The sequence below is a fragment of the Zalophus californianus genome, chromosome 6 (genome assembly GCF_009762305.2).
Source record: "Zalophus californianus isolate mZalCal1 chromosome 6, mZalCal1.pri.v2, whole genome shotgun sequence".
In the NCBI taxonomy this organism is placed as follows: Eukaryota; Metazoa; Chordata; class Mammalia; order Carnivora; family Otariidae; genus Zalophus; species Zalophus californianus.
The window spans coordinates 54,515,871-54,528,799 of NC_045600.1; the positions used below are offsets into that span (position 1 = coordinate 54,515,871).

The following is a 12,929-nucleotide window of genomic DNA, read 5'->3' on the forward strand; positions in this document are numbered from 1 at the left end:
CTGGAGTTCCGGAATCGAGTCCCACATCGGGCTCCCTGCTCGGCGGGGAGGCTGCTTCTCCCTCTGACCCTCTTCCCTCTTGTGCTCTCTATCTCTCATTCTCTCTCTCTCAAATAAATAAATAAAATCTTTAAAAAAAAAACTGAGTAACTATACACATAAATTTCTTAAACATTCAGTCACCTAAAGAGAAAAGGCACAGATGCATGATGGGAAAAACTGTATCTAACCCCTAAACTACTATAGGACTCCATCAGCAAGTCTAATTTGTATGATAAAACTACAGTACTGGGCAAACTTGGCAGTCATAAAACTATATCTACTCTAACAGCTAACTCAAGCATGGGTAAGAATGCCCTTACACAGCACGGGTCCTAAGATAGACACAGATTTCTACAGAGATAATTGTGTTATGCTTTAAAGAAAGATTTCCATTTATAACTATACATTAACTCATATAACAGTAACGTGACACTACACAAAATGTCCTTTTGACAACAAAGTAATTAACTGTTACAATTTCCAAAGTGACAGAGGTATTGAAACAAAGAAAGAAAAAAAAAGGAAAAGAAGAAAAACACATCCACAAAAAAAGGTAAATTGTGACAAAAGTATGTGTTTATTTCCTGAGCAGAATCTCCCCCAAATTAAATGGCACTGTATGACAATTTGTTGAAAAATATACTACAAAACTGAACCCTGCACATTTACACTTGAGTCCAAGCCATTCTGAACATGGCAGGAACTCCCAGTTCAGTTACCTTTCCCATTCACTGTTTTCTCCTCTTGAGGGTCATGATTAGAGTCTGTGTCATTTGAGTGGTGTGTGAGAGTTTTCACTGCCAGTGGAAAGTCTACACTTTCATACCCTGAATTGAGCTGGCTTGCATAACTACTACCTCCTCTGCCAGTTCTCTCCTCTGAACTGTTGGAAGCTTTATTACCATTCCCTGGAGAAGAAGGAAAGTCATTTCTGGCTATGTCCCTCTTTCTGTGAAATCTGGACCCAGATGTCCTCTGCTAGGGGAACTGCCATTACTCGGTCCATTGGCCAGCCAACTGCAGTCTTTACCTGTGGCCTCTGCCTGTCATACAGGCTCAGAAGATGTAGTCCTGCTGGTACTTGGGGCTGGAGTGTGAGATTGCGACTGTTGGTACTGAGCCAACTACCGGCATGTCTCTTTCAGTTGCTGCTGAAGAACTAGAATGGTGCTCAGCATACCTTCTATTTCTGTCAAGTTGAATGATGAAGACATTCAGTTCATTTTGACTGCATTTAAGCTCCTGGCTATATTTTTTCTGTAAAGCCAACTCGGCTTCGAGGTGTGCAACACATCCCTGGGACAGCTGATTTACAAGCTCTTGATTCTCCTTAGTTTAAGCATTCAACACTTTGCCATTAACACTTTGCCTGTTTGGCTCATTTGAGTTTAGAACCAGAAGTTCAACAACAATCATGAAGTCCATAGTCTTATTGACAAAACTGATATACAGTGACTCTCAGTCAGTATGCTCAAGGTTAAGAGTGATGCATATTCCATTTTCACATTTTACTGGAATTTTACATGTTCAATTCATGATTTTAAATTTCTAGGTTTTCATTCCTTCAAACTGTCTGAAGTCACAGCGTGCCCAGGCTTGAGACTTCTCTTTCTCTGTCTAGTTTCTTCAAACAGAAAGATTTCTCAAGTGTCTACAAGTTCTAGAAGGGAATATTTTTGGAAGTGGCGCTTCTTCGGAATAGTCCCACATCATCAGGCCTCTGAAATAAGGGTAAGAGGAAGAGAAAAAAGCCGAACACAAGGTTCATCTGGTAAGTTTTATATGAACAATTCCAAGCTGGAAAGTATAAGAATGTGGCTTTTTTTGGCTCAAAAAGTCTAAGTCTTGCTGTGGAAAGGAGTACTTGGCTGTCTCACCACAGATTTTTCCTGGGATGGTCAGGGAAGTCTTGACTGGGGAGTATGAGTGTTTACCTATCAGGCATAAACTTCCAGGTACACAGTTTATTCCAGGCTTGTTCCAGTTTGTCTTTAGTCTGTTCCAATTCACCTTTCATTTTTAGGAAAAACAAGTTGATTGTTGCGTCTACCATTGTTCATCTCATTTGGGTAACACTTGGCTGCTGGACTTGCTTGAGGTACTGGATTTGAGTAGTATACAATTGTATCTCTTGCTCCTTGGTTGCTAGTCACATTACACGAATTTTTCCCTGTGTGCAGACTCTTGTTGCTGCTTTAGTTTTTCTTCAGACTCCCTTAAGCCAGTTGCATCATTAGAATTAAGATCTGTATACTTACTCTCCAAAGCTTGGACATATACTTCATATTATTTCCATCTTAGAATTAACTCATCTTGTGCCATAATTTTGAAGTCTACTTCACTCAGTCGAACCTTTTTGAGAAGAGGGTCCTCAATGGTTAGCTTGAATCCTCTCCAGACAGAGGCCAGCACCAGTCACATAGGCCAAAGCAGCATTGCCCACTTGCAACCCAGGCCACCAGACTGTGCTACCCCAGCCTCCCAACTCCTCCTCCTGCACTGGATTTCTTTCTTTCTTTCTATCTACCTATCTATCTATCTATCTAGATTTTATGTATTTGAAACAGAGAGTGAGCATGAGAGAGAGAGAGAGAGCACGAGCGGGTGGGAGGAACACAAGCAGGGGAGCAGCAGAGGGAGAGGGAGAAGCAGACTCCCCACTGAGCAGGGAGCCTGATGTGGGGCTCCATCCCAGGACCCTGGGACCATGACCTGAGCCGAAGGCAGATGCTTAACTGACTGAGCCACCCAGGTGCCCAATGTATTTCTTTTTAGTGTCTTTAAAACAACATTAATTTTCCCCTGAAAAATAAAAGTTCTAATTGTATATAGATGGATTCTTCTAACACTGGATGATATGAATGAAGACACTGTTAGTCCTCACTTGTGAATCAGATAATACTATATCAATTTTGACAATTTTATTTGACCCATGACACAGATGTTCAGTGTATGTTAGCTAATTATATGTGAGTAGTTGTGTATATATGCATGTATACATATATGCATACACATATGCTGGTCATACTTATAATTTTGTAACTATAATTTGTAAAGTCATGGATGCTTAAGGATTGTTCTATAAACCAGGTAATATTCAAATACAATATTACAATTTGGAAAAGTAATGTATACAAATTACAGAATTTCCTCGACAGATTGTTATAATAACAAATAGATATATAGTATTGCATTTTCCATAGTAACAGCATAGACTTAAGTAACCAAATACAGGATAATTTCTTTTTAATGTTCATATCCATACCCATCTTTATAATGTCCAAACCCATCTTTTTATTTTTTTTCATTTTTTTGTTTTTTTTTTAATTTTATTATGTTATGTTAATCACCATACATTACATCATTAGTTTTTGATGTAGTGTTCCACGATTCATTGTTTGCATATAACACCCAGTGCTCCATGCAGTGTGTGCCCTCTTTAATACCCGTCTTTGGCCATACCCATCTTTTTAATATCCATACCATAACCATCCACCCCCATCCACATACACAATAAAAGTTTGTTTTCTGTATATACATTATTGGGTATACCTCCTTATCAGTAATAATAATAATAATAAAGGCTTGACTATATTACTCTAATATGTCTAAATATGGTACAACCTAAAAATTTGGAAATGATTGAAATTTTGGTTTTCTGTTGATTATTTGCTGTTGTTTACATTATGGTTTGATTTTCATGAAATGCTGTATTATACACATATGATAGACAAATGTAGAGATACTTATATCTTTCTAACTTTATATCCAGATTAATTCTTATCATTGAGAAAATTGACTTAGATCTCTCAAGTTCAGATGTGGAAGCATATATGTATATCTGGGTTCTCAACATTATCATAATTGACATTTGGGACCAAATAATTAATTATGGGAGGTTGTCCTGTACACTATGGGATGTTTAACAGCATCCCTGGTCTCTATATCCACTAAATGCTAATAGTAACGAACACCACTCTCAGCTGAGACAAGCAATGAATGTAAATAACTCAAGCAGTGTGTAGCAAAGATGTTTCCAGATGTTGCTAAATATTCCCCAGGAGACAGATTGGCTCCTGTTGTGAACAGCTGGTCTAAGGTTTTAAAAATATTCATCACCAGCCAAATATATATTAAAGATGATAAGGAATAGATTGAATATTTAAGCATTTGAACTATTTGAAAAATAAATATAAATCTTTGATGGGTTTTCATGGACTCTTCTAATCATTCAAATCTTGGGTCTTTTTTAAAATATTAGATAAATCAGCAAATTCCTTTCCTAAAAAAATAAGTCATTTAATAATATGTAATAAAAAATCACACAATATATATGTTAGGAACTTTAAAGGGTCTAAGATTTCATACTATATACAAGCTAATGAACTTGCTTGCCACAGTTTTATGTATGTTGATAGATTCCTGTGTTAAAAATGGACAGTTTATTGTTAATCCATAGCAGTAGCCAGAGTATCCACATATTTGTGTAATTTCCCCAAGTCCCATTTTAATGGGGAGACACAAAAGAGACCCAGATGATAACTGCACACATACAGTGGATTATATTATGGCAGAGGAACTCTGTGTTTAGAGAAATCAAATCTCTTCTAATTAGAAATTAGTGTACCTTTCCTTTGTTCCAGAGGTGACAATATTTCTATCTTGAAGGCCATTTACTATGAAAATATCCTTGCAAAAAAGTCTGGAAGAATAGCAGCCAGTACTTTGAGCCCTGGGTGTTATACACAAATAATGAATCACTGAACACTACATCAAAAACTAAAAGCAAAAACGAAAAACCCCACAAGACCCAGGGAGAATTGTTTCTCAACAGGTACTACTTATAGATTACATTAAGTATAAACTCAAATTTAATTACTGCTAAATAAATGTTGAAGCAATTTGAAATCAAATATGCGTGACATACACTGACTTTAGCACCAGAATAAAAATATAAAACCTTTATAAGATATATAACTGCTGGCCTCAAATTTTTAAAACAAAAGTAATCATGCTTTTAATTACCCACCTGTTTTCCATTTCTAGAAAAAAAGTACCCTCTGGTAATTACAGAATCATATTTGAGAGCTAGCCTGCCTAGATTCAAATTTTGGGTTAGCTACTTCCCAGTGACATGACTTCAGAAGAGTTTTCTTTTTTAACTGTTCATCCTTCAGGCTTAGTTTCTCCTGTAAAAGACAGGAAGACACTAGTACCTATCACATCAGCTGCTGCTAAAATTATATGTGGTGATTCACACAATGTATATTGCATAGAACAAGATAAATTCTTGATAAATTCTATTCAGTCTTATTTTTCACTGTATGAGTGTATCAGCATGCAAGGCACTAGAGCAAGGATTGAAATGCCAAGATAAATAAGACATGATCCTTGATCTCATGAAGAAGAGGGTTGTTGGATGCAAGAAACATTCACAAAAAGTCATTTATTTTATTTTATCTTTACATATGGTAAAGATACATAGAAAATATTGCATTTTCTATTAAGGGCTACAACTTTTTTATGTGATATAATTAAAGAAAAGTATGAGCATAATTTATAAATTAAGAAAGAATTTAATGGATTTTTTTTTTTTTATTTAGCCTGAAAAGTGAGTTTTGTATAGCTCAGGAAAACACTTAATAACCATGTTTTGTATTATGGTGTTTGGGAGGTTGAATAGAAAATAAAATGTAGTAATATCATTACTTTTTTTTTTAACCATTTAACTTAAACTTATGGTTAAGACCCTCATTCAAAAAAAAAAAAATCATTACATAGTATGTCATTGCTTTATTTTAGCCACTTAGCAAAATAAGAATGGTTCTAACATTTATTTTATTACGGTTTCCTTAAAAATTTTTAAGTTCTTTTCCCTCTACATATAATTTCTAGGAAACTAAATTTATCTCAAATTGGTCCTTATATTAATTTCTGTTTCTCTGAATATTTTTGTGATGTTTCTGGATTTAATTGCAGGCTACTTGATTTTTTTTTTTTAAATCTCTAACTTGTCCTTAGCATAAATACTCCAAAATAGAGGTAAGCTTCATATTCTTGATATTTTCTAGTATCACTTCAGATTTTTTTATATCTTTGGCAATTTGGCGTACTGTTCTACTTGAATAATCCTCCATGTTCATGACTCAGTTTACATGCCAACTCAGCAAAAATTCTCTTTGATCATCCTAATGAAAATTTAGCATATATGAATTTCTATAACATTCATCCATTTTTCATCCATTATTTGTTTAATCAATATTTGCTACACATTAACTATGTGCCAAGCACTCTGCAATGTGCCTAAAAGAGAGATTAAATATGGTGCCACCCCTTCCTCTCCATGAACATGAGGTTTAGAAATGAATATTGAGGGGTGCCTGTGTGGTGTAGTCTGTTAAGCATCAGACTCAGTTTCAGCTCAGGTCATGATCTCGGGGTCATGAGACTGAGCTCTGCATAGGGATCCATGCTCAGCACAGAATCTGCTTAAGATTCTGTCTTCCTCTCCCTCTTCCCCTCCCACCCTCACTCTTTCTCTCTAAAATAAATAAATCTTAAAAAATAAGTGAATATTGATATGCAAACTCACTATTTTCATTTCGTTTAATAACTATGTCAAGTGTTACCCATGTGCATAGGAGCACACAAAGGTGAGGAATAAGCTTGTACTTGAAAATAATAGGACACATGGGGCACCTGGGTGGCTCAGTCAGTTAAGCATCTGCCTTCTGCTCAGGTCATGATCCCAGGGTCCTGAGATTAAGCCCCACATTGGGCTCCCTGCTTGGAAGCCTGCTTCTCCCTCTCCCCCTGCTTGTGTTCCCTCTCTTGCTGTCCCTGTCAAATAAATAAAATCTTAAAAAAAAAATTATGAGTCCAATCAGATTTTCTTTCCCTTAAAAGCACCTGATCTTTTATGTGGGTGTCCAAAATATTTTTTTAATTATTCTGAATACCCAATAATTTCACTGAGATATGTCTCACTGTTGAATATTTTAGATTTTGTTTCACTATATAATGTGTATGCTTTTAAAATATGTATATTTGAGCTTTCATTCAGGAAATTTTTCTTAAATGAATGAGTTTTAATATTTTTTCTTCTATTGATTTAATCATTTTGGTAGAACTGTTCTATTGTTTATCTCCTTTACCATAACTCTAGAAATTTTTTGCCTCTTTTTTTTTTTTGGCTTCTATATCCTTATTTTAGCTCATCATTTTTTATTCCCTTGATTTCTCTTATGTCAGTTCACTCCTGTACACCTTTGAATGTAGTCTTTTTAAAATGATTTTTTTCTATTTTATTTCTAAGTTCTGTCAGCTTTCTTGTAACACTGTGCTATAGTTTAACCATTAATTTTAAACATTTAACACATTCTGTTCATAGGAATCACTTTATCATTTTCTTAATTTGTTATAACTCACTTGAAATATTGTTGCTATTCTCATCTGCCCTGACACTATATTTTTCCTGTGTGTGTGTGTGTGTGTGTGTGTGTAATTAACTCTTGGACTTCATTAATTTTCACCTTTTGTTACAAAATACATATAGGTGAATTGATAATCATTCTTACTGATTTTTCATGGTTAAAAGAGTTGACTTTTCCTAGATTATTAGGAAGAACTTTCCACAAACAGTGAAGTGATAGAGCAGGTTGGCTTCCCCAGTCTAACAACTGATATCCAGCCTTTCCCTTTGTATTTTTACCATGAGGTATTGAAAAAAACGTTTTGTGTGGTCACATCTCTATTCCTCACAGGTAAGTCAATTCAGAAGTACTTCCTTTGTATCTTTTTGTATTTGTACCTTTCAGAGCTCAATAAACCTGTCCCTTAAAGTAGTTCTCTTGTTTATGAAATATTTTGCTGCTATACTACTTTCAGAACCTGGCCTCCTTTAAACCTCTCTTCATATTTGAACCACTCTACATCTGGGAGTCCCAGAATTTGTGCCCAGCATTTCTGCCCCCCTGCAGAGTTTGGGGGTAAACTTCTATCAATTGGAAGAGAAGTTCCTTTTGTACTTTTTAATTATTGAAACCTGTGAGGATTTTAAATTTTGTCAGTTTTCTCAGATTTACTCACCTACTGGCTACTCAGCCTAATGCCTCTTGTTTGGGGTGTAAAATTTGTTGGCATTATCTTCATTCTTAGACTTGTTGGATGTGTCCATATTATACTCTCTATCACTTCTACTGAAAAGCTGTTGATTCTGGCCACCACCTATCCCTATGTTTGAGGGTTGGTGGGGATTCCTTGGTACCTAGCATGATTGAAGATGCCATGTGTGTGTTGTTCCCTTTCCTGCCCCAAATCAGTCTGTTGAGTATATTAAAAAATAATAATAATAGTGCTTGTACTCTATTCTTATAAATGGGAATCTTCAATTCTGGTAGAAGGCATGGAACTGAGGAGCTAGTAAGTAAACACAGGTAGACAAGACATCTATGAGCAAATAGTACTTGTAGGGATTAGCAAGTGAAAAGGACAGAGTAGAAAGCAGTACAAAAAGAGAACTTGGCAGTTTGGAAACCAATTTTAAAATGTTTCAGCAATGAGGGAATGTGCTGATGGGTGAAATAATGAAAAACTAACGTGAGACAGGATTGCTTTTATGTTAAAATAGTAAAACATCTCTGTAAAAGTTTTAAAATATGTGAATACAAATAGATTTCTAATAGATGATGTCACTCTGGTCAATACTGCAGAGGCTCCCCTCAAGAGTATACTCTCTTCTAAATAAATAAATAAATAAATAAATAAATAAATAAATAAAAAATTATTTATTTATTATTGATCCTGGAGTCCCAAGATCAAGTCCCACATCAGGCTCCCTGCTCAGCGGGGCGTCTGCTTCTCCCTCTGACACTCCCTGTTCTCATGCTCTCTCTCTAATAAATAAATAAAATATTTTAAAAAGTATTTATTTATCTGAGAGAGAGCACGTGCAAGTGAGTGGGGGGTGGGGAAGGGCAGACAAAATCTCAAGCAGACTCCCCACTCAGCAGGGAGACAGCCAGATGCTGGGCTCCATCTCAGGGCCCTGAGATTACAACCTGAGCCAAAATCAAGTGTCGGATGGATACTCCACAACTGAGCCACCCAGGCGCCCCACGAGTACATTATTTTCTTAAGGATTGGTTGTCAATTAGAGATTTTGTTTTCAATACTATAAATGCAAATAGTATTTGTAAATTTTCCCATTCATAAGAATTTCTAGAATCCACATGGGAATGAAGTATGTTTAATAAATTAGCACAAAGAATAGAAATATGAACTTCTCATACTCAATTTTTTGTTTGTCCTAATGTGTCACTTACTGTTTTACTGCCTTCCAGCTCCAAACTGACCCTGTTAGACTGCTCTGTGAAAATGGTACTTGACCCTCAAACACATACACATTTTTTCCTGTTACAGCTGACAAGAAGCTTTATCAGTAGAAGGGACTGAAGAGGAGTTTCAGGAAGGAGTTTTTCTTCCCACTTCAGTTCTGCTCACTCACGAGGCAATGGACTCCTACAAGCACTTGTACCTCTTCAGTGCCCATTCCTGTAGAACACAGGGGCCAGCAACACTAAGCAGCTCGTAGCTTCTCCAGGCACCCAGACCCCTCCACTTTGTAGCAGAATCTCTCCAGCTCTTTTAGTGCTTGCAGGTTCTTCTCAGCCCAGCTCCTACAGCGCCTGCTCATGGGCACTCTGCTGCAGCCCCTTCCTCACCACCTTCCTCCCATCACCAGGGATGTTTATGGCAGAGTCCCTCAGACTCCTGAGTCACACTCAGCTTCCCCATGCCCTGCTCCTTCAGTGCATGATAGCCAGCAGCACCCACAAAGGACAGCTTTCTCTGGCACCCCAGAGGGCAGACTTACGGCAGTTTCTCCCACGGGTTAGGGTTAGGGTTAAGGGTAAGGGTAGGGTTAGGTACTTCTCTGCCATTCACCTGTGCCTTCTGTAACAAGGACGGCACCTCAGCCTCAGGGAAGCAGGAGTCTTCTGCAGGTATCTGGGCTCAGCCCTAGGGTTAGCATCTACTGTTTCTATATTTAGAGTTATCTACTTCTTACTAGCCAATCCCTTCTCACTCTAGTCCTCTGTTACAACTAATAATTCTTTATGTTAAACTCCCCTGTTTAAATTAATGTGTGGTTTCTTTCTCCTGATTGGACATTAACTGATTAAGTATGAATGCAGGACGATGAAAAATCATAGTCCACAATTGCATTTATTGATGTTATACCGTAAGTTTAAATTTGACTGTCTCTTAATATTCTAGCATCAGTATTATTGTAAGCCTCAACGTCACTATATTTTGTATTGAATATTCAACATGAAGCTGGCACTGTTGTAATAAATTCATATATGTATCAAGTTAATTAATCCTTACAAAAACATGTAAGAAATACTGTTTTTCTATATTTAATAGACGAGTTAACTGATGCTAGATAGTTTAAATATCTTGTCCAGTATCCTATAACTCAGTTAAGTGGCAAAACTGAGATTCATGTACAGTGGTTCTGGTTCCAGAATCTATAATATCAACACTGCATTATACTGTGTGAAGGTAACCTTGCACTTAAAATATGCATGCTCCTGTCAAATAAGAACATACTTGTATGACTTGTATTAATAACACAGGTAAATGTAACCTTATCATCTCTCTATGTAGACCTATCTTGGAATATTTCTCCAAAGCCAAGAAAGACAGCGAAGCCATAGCACAATTACATAGATTCAATTACATTAATTATAGGTCCTGATCATATCTAAACCTGTATTTATGATGGATATTTAACCAGATCACAATAAGTTTGCCAGAGCAATAAACTATTTTGTTGCCATTATATTTTAATTAGATTTTCATCAAGAATTAATTATGTCAGTTATTTTTTTCTCTTAAATATGTGTTTATTGTCATTAGAGTTATAAAAGTAACTGGAAAAAACGCAGTGTATCCAAATTTCACAAGTCACATACTCAAGCTCATTCAATAGCAAATTCTAAATGTCCTGGATTTTTCTTTCCTGATACTTACCACTTATCAGTATCTGATTTTTGTGTAGGGTAAATACATGTTGTCTGCCCCACTTTATAGAATATAAGCTACTTGTGGGGAAGAGCCATGTCTATTTCTTTAATGCTTAGCACAGACCCAGTTTGTGCTAAATGAATGAATACATAATGAAAACTAAAATAATTCTCCCCAATTTTATTATTTTTTTTTAGTACCTTTAAATCCATAACGAGTTGTTCTTGGTGGAGAGAGGGGATCTGTTTTTACATGTATAAATCATTTAGACCACACTGTGCTTTTAGTCCTTCCCTCTTCACCAACATATGTTAACACCAGTCTCTTAAAAACAAGTTTTATTTTTTTACTATTAAGCCACTGCCTATATTTGATAGGTTCTGAACACTTTGTGCTTGGTAAGAGTTGCTGATGGATTCTTTAATCTACAGTCTCTAACTAAACGAGAAAGTACTATGAAGTAACACAATGCCTCGCATTTTCTAGGTGTCAGGGTGTGGAATTATGTGCTCCTTCTAATGATGCTATGTTGAGGAAATGGAATGTGAAGTATCATTTTGAGCCTGTAAATGTGGCATGTTGCATAATGAAAAAGAAAAAGTGGCAGTTGTTTAGAGATATGTTGATGGAGCCTTATTGCAGAATTGTAACAAAGAATACTGAGGGTGAGCTAGAGGATATTTTAAGCTCTGTTTTCATCGTTTTTACTTGTTTCTTCTCCAGTTCTATGTTTTAATTAAAAGAGTAAATTGAAACAGGCTGAATCTTTTAGCACCAATGTTCTCTAGGGATGTTACACAGCCAACTGGGTTAAGAACCAGACATCTGCAACATAATTTTCAGCCAACTAGTCAATGACTAGCACTCTGGCCCTGGATAAATCTCATAATCCCTTTGTAACAGTTTCAATACTGGCAAAGTGTAAGGACAAGTTTGTCAGCTCACAGTTCCACTCACTAGGAATAAAATGACTCTAAGGCAATACTCATGACTAAGGGCTGCTGAATTCACTCCAAACCCAATACTACAAAGGAAAAAAAAGTTGACAGATCTTAATGATTTACTTTAAATCATGATGCAAGGAATTCTATTAATATTTAAAAGGACACTGAAATATTTAACCAAAAAGTAATGAAAATGCCTGGTGCCTGGGTGGCTCAGTTGGTTGAGCAACTACCTTTGGCTCGGGTCATGATCCTGGAGTCCCAGGATTGAGTCCGGCATTGGGCTCCCTGCTCAGTGGGGAGTCTGCTTCTCCCTCTGACCCTCCCCCCTCTCATGCTCTCTGGCTCTCATTCTCTCTCTCTCAAATAAATAAATAAAATCTTAAAAAAATAATTAAAATGCAATATCTAGTTTGCACAGTAGACATATATATATGCCAAACAGATTATTAATTTCAGCAGACCATTTCACTGATATTTTTCACTTTCATTTACTGATTTCTATGTAGGCAGTGAGATTAATAATTTCAGATATAAATGTGGCTTAGGATATCAGGTTGGATTTTGAGTTAGACAGTTATGCCCTTCATAAAAGTGAGTTGTAAGGAAAGCTCAGGGAATTACAGATGGAGAGTGTTTCAACTGGAGAAATTATCAAATGTATAGAATGATATAAAGTCAAGTTATATAAGAAATAAATCTTTAAATTTCAATTAACAGAGGTAATTGCTGACCTTAATGAGGAGGGTTCATTCAGTGTACTGATAGAAACAGAGGCCAAGTAAATTGAGGAGTGTCACATGATGAAACTGAATCAGAATATGGAGATCATTTAGGCTGTTAAGAGAATAGCCAGAATAGTAGTAAGACAGAGAATGGGTTTTGAAAGAGTATGTTTGATTTTAAAAAACA

At 36.2% G+C, this 12,929-nt stretch overlaps 1 pseudogene; it reads right to left on the reverse strand.

Moving 5' to 3' along the window:
• The window catches only part of LOC113909301, a 91,458-nt pseudogene extending 87,956 nt beyond the window's left edge, over positions 1 to 3,502 (reverse strand).
• Positions 3,503 to 12,929: the final 9,427 nt, after the last annotated feature.